Source organism: Orcinus orca, chromosome 3 (assembly GCF_937001465.1).
Source record: "Orcinus orca chromosome 3, mOrcOrc1.1, whole genome shotgun sequence".
NCBI classification, from domain to species: domain Eukaryota; kingdom Metazoa; phylum Chordata; class Mammalia; order Artiodactyla; family Delphinidae; genus Orcinus; species Orcinus orca.
Genome location: NC_064561.1, coordinates 102,263,115 through 102,279,422, shown reverse-complemented (window position 1 = coordinate 102,279,422; position 16,308 = coordinate 102,263,115). Strand labels below are relative to the sequence as shown.

The window sequence follows — 16,308 nt, the reverse complement described above, 5'->3', positions numbered from 1 at the left end:
TTCTGCAGTGATCTATGGCTTTGATTTTAGTAACAAACCCACCAAAATGAGAGTAGGTCATGGACTTTCATTGTGAGTCAGACTTGCTATCTTAGCCAGAAAGCTAGGTAGAGAGAACATCATTTGGTAGGAAAAACTTACCATGCCAAAACAAATTAACAACTTTCTTAATTAAAAAAAGTAAAATACTGCACCTAATAGGTAGATGAGCTCATATTAAATATCATATTAAACAAGTATGGTTTTATTTTTATTTGCAAGGTGTTTATACTCTACCAACTAAGCTATACTCTAGCTTAGTTGCTCCGCAGCATGTGGGATCTTCCCGGGCCAGGGATGGATCAAACCCTCGTCCCCTGTATTGGCAGGCAGATTCTTAACCACTGCGCCACCAGGGAATTCTCTCAAGTCTATTTTAAAGTGTCACAAGATAAAGTAATGTGAGGTATTCAAGAAGGCTCTGCGTACCTAATCTGGCAGAGTTTTCTGCAAAATATTTTGGTATTTTATTTATATGTGCATCACTCAGTGAAAGAAGGGAGAGTGGGAGTTTGCCTGAGAAAAGAGAGAGAAAGTTTTCACACTGGCATTACATCAAGGGAGTTTGAGTTGGTCTAACTATCTCTTATTGCATTTTTCACATCTTGAGGTCTGTTTGATGCATAAATTTCTTAAAAGTCTAGACTCATTTAAATGATCTATGTACTTAGAATGCCATTTCTAGCCTCGTTCTTCTGCACACCCCAGAGCTGATCAGAGTGTGGTGATCCCTTTGTTTTCAAATGAGACTTCATGTTCACGTTCTACAGGGGTTAGTAGAGGAAGACAAGAAAATAGTCCCATAATATTTCTGTCAGTTAATGGGAAAAATGTTTCCTCCTGTATATATCATGATAGGTAATTGAATTAGTACACAAGTAGGAAAGGGTTTGCTATTTCATACTCCTATAGTTTTTTCTTAACACCATGAAATTAAAGACATGCCAGCATGGAGCTGTGTATTCCTGATCACCTTCAAATAAACACTGTAGTATATTATTTCTTTTATGTGCTTTTATAGCACATGCAATGCAAGATAATTGACTCCATGACAGATGTCTATATTTCAGAGGAAAATTTATTTGCGAAAGAAGAAACATATATTACTGATTTAACATGGGGCTATTCATTATGTGGCCCAGAAGGTGCTTATTGACGACTTGTAAATTGAAATTAATATTTTCTCTTGTCGTTCTGAATGTGCATAAGCAAATTTCACTGTTTGATATAACCAATTTGAAGCTTATTCTACTATTTGAATGTAACTTTCTGTTCTCAATAAAAGTTGGGAGCTCTTAGATATTACTTGAAGTGCTGTGTAATGAGGAAGGGTGCACTTTTATTTCTTTTCAGGGAAGTCTACAGGCCAGCACATTCCTCAAGTTGCCCAGGCTAAGTTCTGTCCCCTCGACCCATCTTTACAATGAAATGACTACCAGAAAAGTCTAAAGATAAGGAGTACGAGAAAGAAAGATTCTCCATGGAGCTTCCTTTACTCTGTTACTTGTGCTCAAAATGCTACTCTTTTCCAAGACAAAAACTAGTAGGCAACAGCATCTGAAGACTCTGACACTTTTGTGTGAGGTGGACTGGCTTGGAGAATTGGCAGTGTTAGGTGAACAAGGCTGCTGTGAAGGGAAACTGAGAAAACGGGAGGTTTATGGATGAATGTCCATCTGCACCTACTTTTAGTACTGCCTGAGACCGATTCTGCTGCCTGTAAATGAACTCTCTCAATTTTTTCTTTTCTTTTTTTTTCCTACCAGAATTTTTCCCAGGGGAAACTGGGCTCTTTATCCCCATCAGCTGACTAGATACTTCTTGCAATAAGATTCTATCATGAATATAAAATTAAAATAACTAATAGATACAGAGGGATTACCATATTCAGAAAGGATGTAAGTTTAATGAGGTTTCATTTCAGAGACGATTTTTCTTCTAGTGAGAAGAGAAAGAGAAACTTTATTCAGGCAGGTCTCTTCTAGCCTCTTGAACTTGCAAGGGCTTAGCCTTTTGTGCACTAGAGGAAATAAGGGAAGGAAAGGAGATTTTGCAATTAAATTGGAAGTAGTCTTTACAAAAGAAAAACTGGGACACTAAGGACTGGTTTTGTAATGACACTTCCAGAGTGCACAGCCAACCTCAGGTGAGGTGGAGCCCTGAGGCCAGGAGAAAGGAGTCTTTTCCTTACCTGTGAATGCAAAATGGTAGGGGTGGCTGGCATCACTAAGTACATGCTAAGCTTGAGCCTTCAGTGGCTGGACTGCTCACAGACTGGTTCTTCCTAAGGCTGTAATGTCTGACATCCAGGCTTGGCGGTGGCTTCCTCAGGCACATTGGCTGTCAACGCAGCTGAAGCTGTCGCTGTGCCCACCAGGACCTTGAGGGTGTGAGAGAAGGCTGCCATCAGGTAACATTGGATGTGTCATCCCAGCTGTTCTCCTACATTTTAAGGTAAAAATGTGGTCGCCCACTGAACAGGAAAATTATCTTGACATAAAAATGCACAGAATTGATCTTAAAAATAACAACCACCACAACCATAGGACTCCTGTCCGTCCCCATTTCCTTCCCTTCCCACAAGGAGTGACTTCTTATTTAAGGGAGGGTCCCAACTGCTTGCTTTAGTTAATAATGCAGGCCAGGGGAGAGGAATAAGTGTCTTATGGGATGTCTAAACAAAAGAACAGCCCAACGAGCTGTAAACTGACTTAGCTCTGTTTCCTTGCATCTTGTCAGTGCCCATCATTTACAGGATGGATTTCTCATCACTGGCCAAGAGCTTGACGTCATCAGCCTTCTCTGGAATTTGGGAAGTGGGGCGGGTGAAGGCCTGCTCTGAGTCCTGAAGTTTATCCTTGACTCACCACGGCTCGCTGAGAATTCTTTTGGGAGGCGGTCCAGATTTTGCAATCTATCCACTACAGGCATCGGTGTTTTCCCTATAGAGAAATGGATTTTCTTTCCTGGGAGTTCCCCGATGGCTGGAGAGCTTTGCCTCCTTCATGCAGCCTCTCACCCTCTTAGTTGGTTCTCACTTTCCTTCCTCGCCTTCCACTGGCTTCTACCTCACCTTCTTCGAGATCCCTCCTCCAGGTCTGGTCTTCCTCCATCCCCCAACCCGAGGGCCCCAGAAGGAGAAAGTGCCTGGAAAGACCAGAGCTCACTGCGCTGGGGATCTGTGCTGGGAACCTGGATGGGAGAGGTTTGGGGAAAGGAGGATAGGACTTTGGAAGATGATAAGCGGCTGGTGCTGGGAAGGAAAAGGCGCAGTAAACGCACTCTACAGGTTACCTTCGGGGAGGTAAAGGCGCTGGCAAACACCTGCCCTTGAATTAAAGGCGTATCAATTTGTGTGAGGTCAGTAATGCACAGCACCAAGCCACTTGGGTAGAAACCCTTCCGACTGGAACATCCCAGATCCCTGGCTTCCAGTTTTGTCCTGCTTCGGGGTGAGGCGGGGATGGGGTTGATTTCTGGGTTCCCTGCCTGCAGTTTAGGGGAGAAGCGGTCAGAGTGTGCGCGTTGGGCGCACTGCGGGATGAAAAGGGTTTCGAAAAAAGAGATGTGCAAAGGTGGGAAACCAAGCTAGGAAAGGAGGTTCCCCGCGCCAGGCCTCGGGTGCGGGCACGTAAGCACTGCGAAAACCTGAGGGAGGTGGCCTGAATCCAGCGACCGGCAGGCGTGTGCATGTGAAAGAAATTGCACTTTTTCCACAGGTTCAACCCCGGTGCCCCGTCTGCCGGTTCTGCATACTTTCTTTGCCGGAGTCCCTAACCCTGGGCGGGAACAGGAGGGAGGGGTCCTCGATTCTCTCGGGAAAAGTCCTCCCAGCCCCGCGGTGGGCGGAGGGAGAGTCCGACATTTTCCTCGGCCTCTCTCCGGGCAGCCGGCGTGGCCACCTCGCAGGGCTGCTTTTAGGGACTCGGGCGGAGAAAAAGGAGACTTTCAGGCCGGGCCTTGACCCCCTTCCCAGGGCGAGAGTTCCAGCTCTTGGCCACCTCCTGCCCGCTCGTGAGTCCGAACACCCAGGACGGCGATCCCCGCAGGGAAAGCCTGGGACGCTGCGCGCGACCTGGAGCTGACTCTGCGGGGACCTCGTTCCCAACCCCCGCGGCCCGGGAGCGCGAGGGGGCAGGGGCGGAGCGGAGGCGTCGAGCACGGGGCGGGCTCGGGGGAGGCCAGGAATCGCGGAGCCGCCCCGGGGGAGGGACTGGGAGCTGTCCCCCGGAGCTGAGGGCGAGCGGCGGACACGCTTGGACCCCGCGTGCACCAGGAGGGAGCTCCTGCCTCTGTCGCGGCCGCCGCGTGCTCGGCCTGTCCCCGCCCAGGGGGCCGGAGCCTCCCAACTAACTCCGCCCGCCGCGCCCGCCGCTCCGCCGTCCGCAGGCTCCCGCTTCCGTCTCGGAGTGTGCTCGCAGCCGCGCAGGTTGGTGCCGCCACCGCCGCCGTGTCCGCTGCTGGCCGGCGGGCAGGGCAAGGGCTGGGGTGGGAGCGCTGAAGGGGGCTCGGGAAGTTGGGCAGATGCTGGGCGGGGACGGAGATCCTGGTGTCTCAGCTCCCTCCGCTTCCCCGCGCCCGAGGCGGTCGTTGGTTTCCTCCCAGGCTGCTGGGGTCGCGGGGGATCCGGCGGCGCGGCCGGGGAGGATTTCGGGCACTGAGCCTTCCTCGCACTCCCCGAGCCTCTCCCTGACCATCCCTCAGCACCACCATAGCCGAGGCCAGTTGGTAAAGGGGTCACCCTCCCGTCCTCCTCACCTTCGCACTCCTCCTGGCGCCCTCACGCTGTGGGTAAAATTGTTCATTCGACCTTTCTGCCCCCAACTTGGAGAATTCTCCGTGCCAGTGAGAAAGGCTCCCCGGTTCCCAGACCCGCCCCCGAGACTAGTTTCGGGTCGCAGCGGGGGCCGCCGCGAGGGTAGAGCTGGGCTGGAGCCGAGCAGCGACCCGAGGTGCCTGAGTATCGGCGAGTGCCGGGAAGCGCTGGCAATTCCCTCTCCTCTTCTCTCGAGTCCTGGCCCAGCTCGGCGGTCCTTCCTGCCGTGGAGTATAATACGCTGGGTGATCGCAGAGGCGGGATGGAAAGTAACCACCACTCGGATACTTGGAAAATAGGGATTTAAGCCTGCTCTCAGTCACATTCCTATTTGTGTGGCCTTGGTCGCGACCCTTTGGATACCCTATGTTCTGTTCTGTAAAACGCGGGTCTGCTTTGCCCGCCGCAGAGCGTCGTTGTGACGATCCAGTGGGATCACTTAGGTGTGTTACTTGATTTTGAGCCATTGGTCTCTGGTCTTATGAAGGTGCCTGATGGCAGGTCCTGTGTTCGTTCTAATCGTCAGAGTCCAGGTCCTTCAGCTGAGATGTAATTATGTCTCTAGGTGATTTGGCCAGTAGCTTTATTAGGGTAAAAACTCGTGTTTCTGGATCTGATAATTAGTGTTCAGAATTGAAATCGTCTCTTCCCCACCCAACCCAATCAATGTACAAAGCTAGGACCTTACATATTTCTGTGGTCATAGGATTTAAAATAGCAGAAGATCGTTATTGGCACAAGTCTTTGGAAATAAGAACTGTGCTTGCTTCAGATGTTTGCCAATCTTGAAAACCTCTTTTCCATCTTAAGTGCAAATTTAAATTTGCTTTTAATTTAAACAGTTCAGGAAGTAGACTTTTATTTTAGTAAAGTAAGTTCAGATATTTAGCTCAAATTACTTGTGCCCTATCATTTGTAAATTTTCAGTTTAAAATCACAGGCACAAGAAGCATTGTTAGCACTACTCTTATCACTTTATGAAGAAAACAAGTAAATGGCCTAAGAAAGTCAGCTTTAGACTTGAAGTTAAATAGCTATGGCCTGTCTTTCATGAATTCATGATTTAATAGGCATTTCATGAGTTCCTGTATTGTGCAGTGCATTGTGCTATGTGCTTTTAAAGAGAGATATAGAATATGTTTCTTGCCCTAGAGGGACTTCCAATCTAACTTAGAGATTAATATTTTTATTTCATATTTTTATATAAACATCATGTATTCTAGCAACTACATATGGCAAGTAAAATGATGTCAAGAATACATCACTGAAGGCCCTTTAAGATCACTGTTTGGTGAATATACTTAATAGATTGGAAAAAAATAAGTTTAGATAAGCCAGTGTTTTCTGAAATAAAACTTCAAGTGCTTCTACATCATCAAATGGGAGGCATACTTGGAAATAAAATGAATTCTGTATTTTTAGAATGAAAGCTCAGAAAAGCATCCATGTATGTATGAAGTAGCAATCAAATGTTAAAAGCTATAGAAATTTCAATTCTAACTTTAGTCAGTAAGTCGATTTATGGTGTCCATATACAATTTTTTCTCAACTCCTTGAGAAAGGAAATTATACCATAATGCCTAGAAAAAATACAGAGATGGAATAAGCTGAAACTTGAACACTTAATGGCCTGGTGGGCCCTGGATTGATTTCGGAAATTTGGCTTAAAAAGTTACAAGATTCTTAGTGAGACTTTTTTTTTAAGAAAACCACTTTAAAACGTTTGGCTTGGTGCAAAGAATGGGCAGGAATCCCACATGGAAAAGATTGACCAGACTAGGTTGAATTTGGTGTGACTCGGTGACATTTCTGATTCTTCTCCTGCTTCTAGGAAGAATTCATCCATCTGCAGGGTATGTGTAGAATTTCATAGGCTTAACATACCACCAGTACTTGGCTTTGAGAGCTTGGATTCAACTCACACAGTGAGGCTAGGCAGGTTTCGGGACAGCCTGAGGGATATGAAGTTAACTTTACACTTGGCCTTATTGCTCAGTACATTTGTTTTCCTATTTGTGAAATAGATGAAAGATTGTGTCACTGCTTGGAACTGTGTGGTTTGGTGTAATAGTCATGAATATCGAGCCAGAAAGCTTCTTGTGTGTGTAAGAACTTTCTTTTCCCCTTTAATTCCTTTAGCCAGTAAAAGCTAATTGTGAAAATCACATACAAATAGCTGAAAAGAAGGGCTCTGCATAAAGTTGGTAGTGGTGTCCTGTGCTCTCAAGTCTCGTGAGAGAAGTTTCCATCATTTTATCTCCTACAATTTACTGTACTGATGTAGAGAATAAGACCTTCATCTTATCCAAGGTTGAACAGCTAGTGGCAGGAGTAGAACTATAATTTCAATTGCCTGAAAATAGTTCTCTGGTTTCTCCTTACCCTGTGTGGTCTCTTATCATCCAGGGCACATTAAAAATCTCACATTTATAAATTGTGTATGGTTAAGAATTTTGGCTTTGGGTTCTGATGGGCATGGGTTTGAGTCCTGCCAGGCATTTACCAGTCGTGTAACCCTGGGTAAGTTACTTAACCTCCCGAGTTCTCAGTTTCCTCATCTGCAGAGTGGGAATAAAGGAAGTACTTAGCTCAAAGGACGGTTGTAAGGATTAAATGAACTAATTGATGTGAAGTGCTTAGCACATTGCCTGTTACTTAGTACATACCTGAAACTCAAATAGTTATTTCAGTTTTCTGAGGGGAGGGGGATGACAATGCAAAGGTCCAAAGTTTAAAAATAAATAAGTGCATAAAAATATAAATACAGCACCACTCTCAGTATTTTGAATTAGCCATTCCCAATGGCTTTGTTAATTTATTTAACAAGTGTTTATTGAGCTCCTACTATGTTGGGCCTTTTCCTAGGCAGTGGCATACAGTGGGATACAAGACGGTCGTAGTCACTCTCTTATGGTCTAAAAGTCTGGGGAGGGATATAGATTTGTAAACAGAAATTTATAATCTTATGTGATTTGTGTGTGGAGTAATGCAGTGAACCACAGAAGGTAGGATGGGATGGTGTCATACAGTGCGTCACATCCTAACTGGGGTTGGTGGTGGTCAGGGAAGACTTCCCATGAATACTCTAAGAATGAGTGATAGTTAGCAACTGAAGAAGTTGGAGGACTGAAGAGTGTTCCAGACCAAGGGGAACAGAGCATGATGTTTAGAATGGAACTCAGGTAGATAATGTAAAAGAATAAATAAGTGAGAGCTGGAGAGAGAGGTGTGGCAACTGGAGAACCCAGGCTTTGTCTAAAGGGAACAGTAGATACTCAGCTCCAGCCAAGCGTTGTCAGGTTGGGATGCAGGCCGAGTGCTGCCAGATGCCCTGATTTTTTTTTAAGAGGAGTTAAAATTCATATTTCATAAATGTGAAATGGCCCAAATGTTTTTAAAACTATTGTGTGGGCCAAAAACCAGATGTATTTCGTAGTTGGTATTCAACCCAGGGCCAGTACTTTATGACCTGTATTTTAGGAAATGAAAGAAGTTTAGTGTGGCTATAGGAATGCATCTTAGAAGAAGAGGTAAGGGAAGAGCCCACAGGTAGGGGCAGAGCCACATCATTCAGGGCCTTGTGGCACTTGCCAAGGAGGGTTGGCTTGATCCTAAGTGCAACGGATGACATCAAAGACTGAAACAAGAGTGGCATGCTTAGATTTGTGTTTACAAGGTATTGATACATTCTGGCTACTGTATGGAAAATGCCTGGGAAGAGGCTATAGTGATAACCATTTAGGAAGCTATTGCAATGGTCCTAGCAAGAAATAAATATGTCTAGAAACAGGGTATTCAGGCAGATTGGAGAGAGATGGGTAGATTTCAGACATGTGTATGAACTTCCACTGTTGGGAGATAATTCTCCATTAGTCACTCATGTTTCTGCACGTCTTGTGAGCAGAGGTACTGACTGTTTTCATTCCAGACTATCTTTTCAAGGACTTTTATATAGCAGATAGCTATGGAAGATAGAGGTAGCCTTTCTCTATGGAGCAAAGGTCAGGTAGGTTTACTGTCAATTGTAAAAGATTTGGTACTCTAAGCTCAGGGGTCCACTTCTCTAATGCAGATCATTTAGTGTGTAGGTATGCTATGCTAATACTTCTGCTACTGCTTTTTCTGTGAGTAATGTAATCCTCTGTCTCTGACCTAGGAATCTCATTCCTTGTGCCAGCATCCATGAAGCTGTGGTGTGCTTATTTGTTAGCACTAGCCACCAGTTTAGCCACTAGCCACATTGTTTAGATTTGTTTCAATTAATTAAGATAAAAAATGTTACTTCCTCAGTCACACTAGCCACATTTCAAATGCTTAATAGCCACATGTGGCAGGTGGCTACTATAGTGGGTAGAGCAGACACAGAAATTTCCATCATCGCAGAAAGTTCTGTTGGATGTTGTTGGTTTAAAGCTTCAGATTTTTTGTCTTCTTGGATGAGTAGAGGCAGAAGTTGTTGATTATGACAGCATACAAATGATGCTTGTTTTTGTGTTAGGTTCATCGGGGTTTTTTCATACAAAGGAAATATCAGTTTGAATAGTTAGTACAGTATTTAGTTCACACCTGCTGGGGGAAAAAAAAGTAGAGAATTATCTGCAATGTCAACTTGGAGACTGGAGCCATGTGGCAGCGTAAGTTCTCCAGATATATGGCATTCTTCAAAATCATGTGTGACCGTGAGATAGGGATCTATGCTAAAAGGAGCTTGAACTTCTGAGCACTGTCTTCAGCTTCATCTACTAGCCATGCTTAACATAGAAGGACAAGATAGGCACATTTGCAGCGAGGTTCTGCAACACAGCCAGTCCAAAAGCACCCAGGCAGCGCCTGCTGCAACCCAGCTGTGCTGCCTGCACTCACATAAAGGATGGAGGACAGGAACAAGATTTCCACATGGCTCTTGCTCAGGGAGTTTAAGAGGACGGCCTCAAGAAAAGAAGGAACTGGAGTCAAAAGAAAAACCAAAAAACAAACTCCAAACCCAGCAAAACACAGTAGTACTGTAAAGCACAACCTGAAGTGGCACAGCAGAGATGGGGGAGGATGCCAAGAAACAATAAAAGCAGTAGATCCCTGCTTCCCTATCTGTTGGGGGAAGCTCATTTTGAGGAGGGCATGGACCACAAGTACTGGAAAGTGAAAGCACAGTGTTCTTTCTGTCATTCTGTATTTCTGTCAGCCCAGCCAACAGCTGCTGCAGCCACAAAGGACAGTTTTTATACCTGCATTGAGTGTGCAGTTGACTGCTAGTCCTGTCATTACAACATAAGCAAAACAAAGGACAGTGGTAGAAATGTTAAACAATAAACACAGAGGCCCGTATAGAAGAATCATACTACTACCTGCTATTTCCATCGGTAAAAATGCCTTTTCAGAAATTTCAGATATTACAAATTTCATTTACCTGTGCTGGAAGAAATTTGCTTCAAAATAGTACCTATTTGTAGTGTGGTAAAATTTTACTTATATGAAGACTAATTCATATTTTTAAAAATCTAAGTTTTAGAATATTTTAAAGATTGAACTTATTAGTTTTTAAGTGCTTACATACATAACCCAGAACCTGCTAAGCCTGTTACCTTGTAGAACTGTTTTGAAGAAAGTTTTTATAAAGAGATATGTTAATTTTGAAGTAGAATGATGATTGTTTGCATGTAACTGGAGGCTTTTATTAGAGTGTTTAAAGAAAACTTATGTGGGTTATACATTTACCTCCTTTTTAAAAAAATTTATTTTATTATTTATCTTTGGTTGCATTGGGTCTTCCTTGCTGTGTGCGGGCTTTCTCTAGTTGCGGCGAGCGGGGCTACTCTTCGTTGCGGTGCGTGGGCTTCTCACTACGGTGGCTTCTCTTGTTGTGGAGCACAGGCTGTAGGTGCGTGGGCTTCAGTAGTTGTGGCACGCAGGCTCAGTAGTTCTGGCTCACGGGTTCTAGAGCACAGGCTCAGTAGTTGTGGTGCACGAGCTTAGTTGCCCCACGGCATGTGGGATCTTCCCAGACCAGGGCTCGAACCTGTGTCCTCTGCATTGGCAGGCGGATTCTTAACCACTGCGCCATCAGGGAAGCCCACGTTTACCTCTTGTTAACGATACTAATTGCATCAACAAACCCTTATTTTCACAGATAATCCTTCTCAAGTTTCAGTAACTTTTGGGAGACCCAAGGTCAGGTGCTATTAGGGTTTGTACCAATGTAGAGTCCCTTACATAAATGTCTCAGTCAGTGAGGTTTTACTCCATTTAGTGTTTTAATGCTATTATACTTTGCTAAATGTCTTATTTTTAATTTTATTTATTTATTTATTTATTTTGCGGTACGTGGGCCTCTCACTGTTGTGGCCCCTCCCGTTGCGCAGGCTCAGCGGCCATGGGTCACGGGCCTAGCCGCTCCGCGGCGTGTGGGATCTTCCCGGACCGGGGCACGAAGCTGTGTCCCCTGCATCGGCAAGCCGACTCTCAACCCTGCGCCACCAGGGAAGCCCTAAATGTCTTATTTTTTAAATTGTGAATTAAAAATATCTTATTTCCGTAGGGATGGAAAAGCTTGGTTGTCCCCCCTACATTCTCCCCTCCTCGTCTTCCTAAATGTGGTGACATCAGTTGTTCACTGTGCTTTCATTTTTCTCTTTCTGTTTGGTTTGCCACAGTTCCTAACTTGTGCTTCAGGCTTGCATTTCCTGTGCCTCCCTTCTCTTCATGCAGACAGCATGAAATTAGAAATAATCATTGTCAGTTGTATTTCTGAAGATCAGAATTTCACCAGTTTCATGCTGTCCCTTCTCAGACCGGGTGTGGTAAATCATCTTTCGAAAACTGGCTCCAGTAAAACTGGAGTGTGCAGTTGAAACAAACGCAGACTTGCTGTTTATTGCATGAGTCACTTATGGGTTCAAATGAAAGGAAATGACAGATTGCTTTTCATGCGCGTCGTTATTACATTTTATTTTAAAATAGGCCTGAAATAAGGAAATAAAAATAAACTGATAAGCTCTTTTCCCCAGAGAATTTAGAAGTGTTAGGTGATTAAAACAGTAACACTGAGGGTCACAAATTAGGCCTTGTCCATTAACCCGTGATTTCCTGTGGTGCTGAGAACTTTTTAGGGTGTACATTTCTCAACTTGCACATGAGTGAGTTTAATCAGGAGCAAAGTAGGTTCTTTCTATTATAAGCCATTTCCTCCATGGCCCTTGCCTCACTTAGCTATTACTGTATGCCTAATTGACCACAGTGAAATGTCTTTAAAACATTTTCTAGGGGACTAAGGACTCTGGGGAAAATTTTTATAAAGGAAAATGCCCAGAAGGAAAGTTTGAATGGTTTCTTTGCACAGTTAAATGTTTCCAGAGAGACTGATGAGTCAAGGAGTTGTTAATAGGATATGTAAATGTAACCTTTCACCTAGTTACTGTCATTCCCTAAATCATAACTATGTCGTTTTAGCAAATAGTTTGAACTGGTTCTAGTTCCTTAATGAAACAGATTGTCTTGTTCCTATTCTTTTCCAGTCTACAGTCACTGCCATTTCAAAGTTTGCATTGCCCTAGGCTTTCCCTCTCTCCTGTTTTTAACAGCAGCTTGTCATCCTATTACAGATTTTCACTAATATCTTTGTCTTTGTCTTTACTTCAGTATTTGTGGAACGTTTTTATATCTGTGTATTTGATATTGACTTCTAGCTTTTTGGTTCCTAATAGGGTACCTTCTTTCGCTTATTCAACAAATATTTATTCAGTGCCAAGCCATATTCTAAGCACTATTCTTGACCCTAGAAATTTGAGAGTGAGCAAAACATTCATGGTCTGTGCTATCATGGAGTGAAGAGTCCAAGATAAAGACAATCATTAATCAGTTTTTTAAAAAGCACAGCAATTAACAATTACATAGTTACAAACAGAGATAAATGCTCTGAATAGAGCAGTACTTTTGTGGGCTTGTATAACAGCAACCCAGGGAAGTGACACTTGCTTGATAGCAGAAGCATGAGTAGGAGAATGTGAGAGAGGGTGGGAGGAAGGGCGTTCCCCACAGCAGAGGGAAGTTTGTGCAGAGGCCCTGCAACAGAAGGGAGCAGAGTGAGATCAAGTAACTGAGGAGAATTCAGGGGAGAATGGAATGAGATGAGGCTGGACACCTAGGCGGGGGCCAGTCAAGAATTTTTTCTTTATCCTAAGGACTGTGTTTTAAGTAGGGGCTGGTGACCCCATGAGATTTGTGTGTGGGTAAGATCATCTGTAGGGGAATGAATTGGAGAGGGGCCCAGGTTGGCAGTGGGGAGATGTTAGGCGGCTTCTGCATTAATCCAAGTAGAATGACAGGATGTACTAAGCCTGTTGTGTATACTGGAAAGTGGCAGTGAAAATAGATTAAAAAGTGTTTTAGGGGATAACATCAATTATACTTGGGAATAAGATGGGATTATTTTTTATTCATTCAACAAATATTTAGTGAGTTTTAAACTTTATGCCAAACTCTGTGCCAAGCTCTGGGAATATAGCTATGACCAAGATATACAAGATCTCTGTACCAACGGAGTTTACATATTAATAGGAATGACAGCTAATAGGAAATAAAAAATAAATATAATTTCAGATAATAATAAGTCCTATAAAGAAAAATGAAGCTGTACAAGGGAATGGAGAATGACAGGAGAGTCCTCATATAGGGTGGTCAAGAAAAACGTTTTTGAAGAGGTGGCATTTCAGCAAAGACCCAAATGAAGTGGGGGAGCTAACCATGCAAAAAATCGTCTACCATACAGAGGGAACAATAAGTACAAGGGCTTGAGGCTGGAAGAGGGACCCTCACCTTCCAAGAATACCAAGGAGGTCAATATGTATAGAAATATGGGAGGAGGGAAGAAAGACAGATGTCGAGGATGCCTTGCCAATACTTGAAACTTAAAACATCTTAATAGGCTCATTATATTCTCTTCAGTCATAAGCCACACAATCCCAGGTTGCTTGGCCCCTAACCTGTTTTTAACACTGCTATTGGAACAGCTTCCTTTTCACACCTTGCTAAAAACCTGGTGGTGATATTTGCATGTCCGTCCTGTCAATGATGACTCTTCAGTCAGCTCAGTGGGAGAGCTCCTCTCCTGCTTTAAGCCCACTTCCCATTACAACCCTCTCTGGACTTCTCAATTAGGCAGTTGAAGGCCGTCCTCCTGTGTTTGTTTAGACCTTCCACATAATTTATTGTTTTTCTCCTTGGTGTTACATTTATTCACCATGATGCCTCTTTCCTTCCTATTAGTCTGTTTCCATCTCTTCCTTCAAGACCAGGTTCACAAGTGAAGTGTTACCTTTTCTACTAGTTTCTTTTGATTTATTCCACCTTACCTGGATCACTGAGCCCCTCAGCCTACTCAGTCTGTGTGATGTCATTTTTTTCTTTCTTCCTTGTGTCACTTGAAAATGCACTGCTTAAAAGTGCCACCATTGTTCCAAATTAAGTTATTTATGATCATATTCTTTCTTCCTAGAAAAAAATTGGCACTACTACCAGCTCTGCTATGTGTATATGTGACATTGGCCAGAGCATTCACCTGACAGAGGTTCAGTTTCCCTGTCCACTCCCCTGTTTCTTCCCCAGTGTGGTTGTAAGGAGCAAATGAAGTAAAACACGGAAAATGTGTTTTAAATAGATGCAAGACATTTTTTAATATTTTTGATGGGCATATTTCATATCCTCATCTAAATTGCAGGTTTTTCACACCAGTTCCCACCAGCATGGAATTATGTGTGCTGCAGGAGTTCTGTGAGGTGTCTCGAGCTTCCATCCACATTCTGCAAGCTGGGGACAACTCAATCCATGGCACGTGTATTAGTCTCCTAGGGCTGCTGTAAGAAAGTGCCACAAACTAGGTGGCTTAAACAACAGAAGTTTATTGTCTCATCGCTCTGGAGGCTCTGAATCAACATATTGGCAGGGCTGGTGCCTTCTGAGGGCTGTGAGGGAGAATCTGTTTTCTTGCTCTCTCTTGGCTTCTGGTAGCTCCAGGCATTCCTTGGCTTGTAAATGGAACTCACCCTGTGTCTTCACATTGCCTTTCTTCTCTGTCACTGTGTCCATGTTTCCTGTTTTGATAAGGGCACAGTCATTGGATTGTAGGCCACCCTTGTGACCTAATCTTAACTTGATCATCTCCATAGACCCTATTTCCAAATAAGGTCACATTCACAAGTACTAGAAATTAAGACTTTACCTAATCTTTTTACAGAACAGAATTCAACCCATATGAACATGATTCAATATACATACAAGAAAGGGAAGTCACAAACTTGGTGAATTAGCTCTGTATTACTAGAATGACTCACAGAGATGAATTAGGTATGGAAGAGCTAGTTTCCTGTATGATGTAGGGCAAAATAAATGAAATACTTGGTAAAAAATATGTGTGAAATCTGAACATTCATAAATACTATTTCAGAGTTCTGCAAGTCCTGTTAATTTCAAATTGGTTTAAATTAGAGCATAGAGGGCCAGCCAAGAGGAGGAACAAAAGAACACAGTAACTTTTCTTCCAAATTGTAATAGTACATTCAGTTCTTGTACTGATATGAATGGAAAAAATATGCAGTGCATGTGCTTATTCATATAATCTTTATGTGAACTTTTTTGTGTGAAAAATTTTATTGCTTCAATTGATTTTTTTTTTTTTTTTTTTTGGCCCAGTATGCTTCTCTTTGACTTTCTGGAAGGCCACATGTGGTCCTATGACAAACTGACCCTTCTCTGCTAAATGCCCAGAAAGGTCTGTTGTTCTTCTCCTATCCGGTGCCCCAGCCTTGTTGATAAAACTCATTCCTCTCTTAGACTTAAAAATCTCACTGATGTATTTTTTTCTCATCAGTTTTTTTTTGTTGTTGTTACTGTTGTTATTTTTTGATAGTGCAGGGGAGAGTTTGATACATTGTTACCAGTTGATGTTGGCGAATACCTAAGTGTATCCCTAGTAGAGTTTTATCAGATTTGACATTAGGATGTTACATTTTATTTGGTGAACCTGTGTTAATCTTCATATGCTCTCTTATTGTCATTTAGGACAGCCTTTGCTTTAGGGACATTGAGGAAGGCACCTGAAGCTGGTGTGGTGGTATTTTCCTGTGTACCTGGCTGACCAATTTAAAAGTTTAGCCATTTTTTGTTTCCTAACAGTCTGGCACATAGATCACATCTGAGAAGCTTATTGTAGGAAGTCATTCAGACTCAGTGAATAGAAATTGAATACTTGACTTTTACCTAAAAAGTGGCTATTTTTTGTCAACCGGAAGAGCACAGCTCCCATATTCCAAAAAACTACGTGATAGAGAAGGTTTCTAATTGTTGCACTTCCATTAATTTACTTCATTGTTATTGCTGCATTGAGATTTTCACTACAGGAAAAAACAGCCATAAATTGTTATTTCTGCTTATAGTTTTTTTGTGAAAAAAAAATTTAAAGT

The 16,308-nt window shown here is 43.2% G+C and overlaps 1 protein-coding gene across 16 annotated transcripts in view; it reads left to right on the top strand.

The window, feature by feature from the left end:
• The first annotated feature begins 4,281 nt into the window (after positions 1 to 4,281).
• The window catches only part of PAM (peptidylglycine alpha-amidating monooxygenase), a 286,118-nt gene continuing 274,091 nt past the window's right edge, over positions 4,282 to 16,308 (top strand). For 8 of the 16 annotated variants that reach the window (XM_033408469.2, XM_049707362.1, XM_033408467.2 and 5 more), the window contains exon 1: positions 4,283 to 4,468. The gene's annotated coding sequence lies outside the window, so the exon portion shown is untranslated. Of the gene's footprint in view, positions 4,469 to 16,308 lie in introns of all 16 variants that reach the window. The other 8 variants (XM_033408481.2, XM_033408480.2, XM_033408477.2 and 5 more) reach the window with 5 other exon arrangements.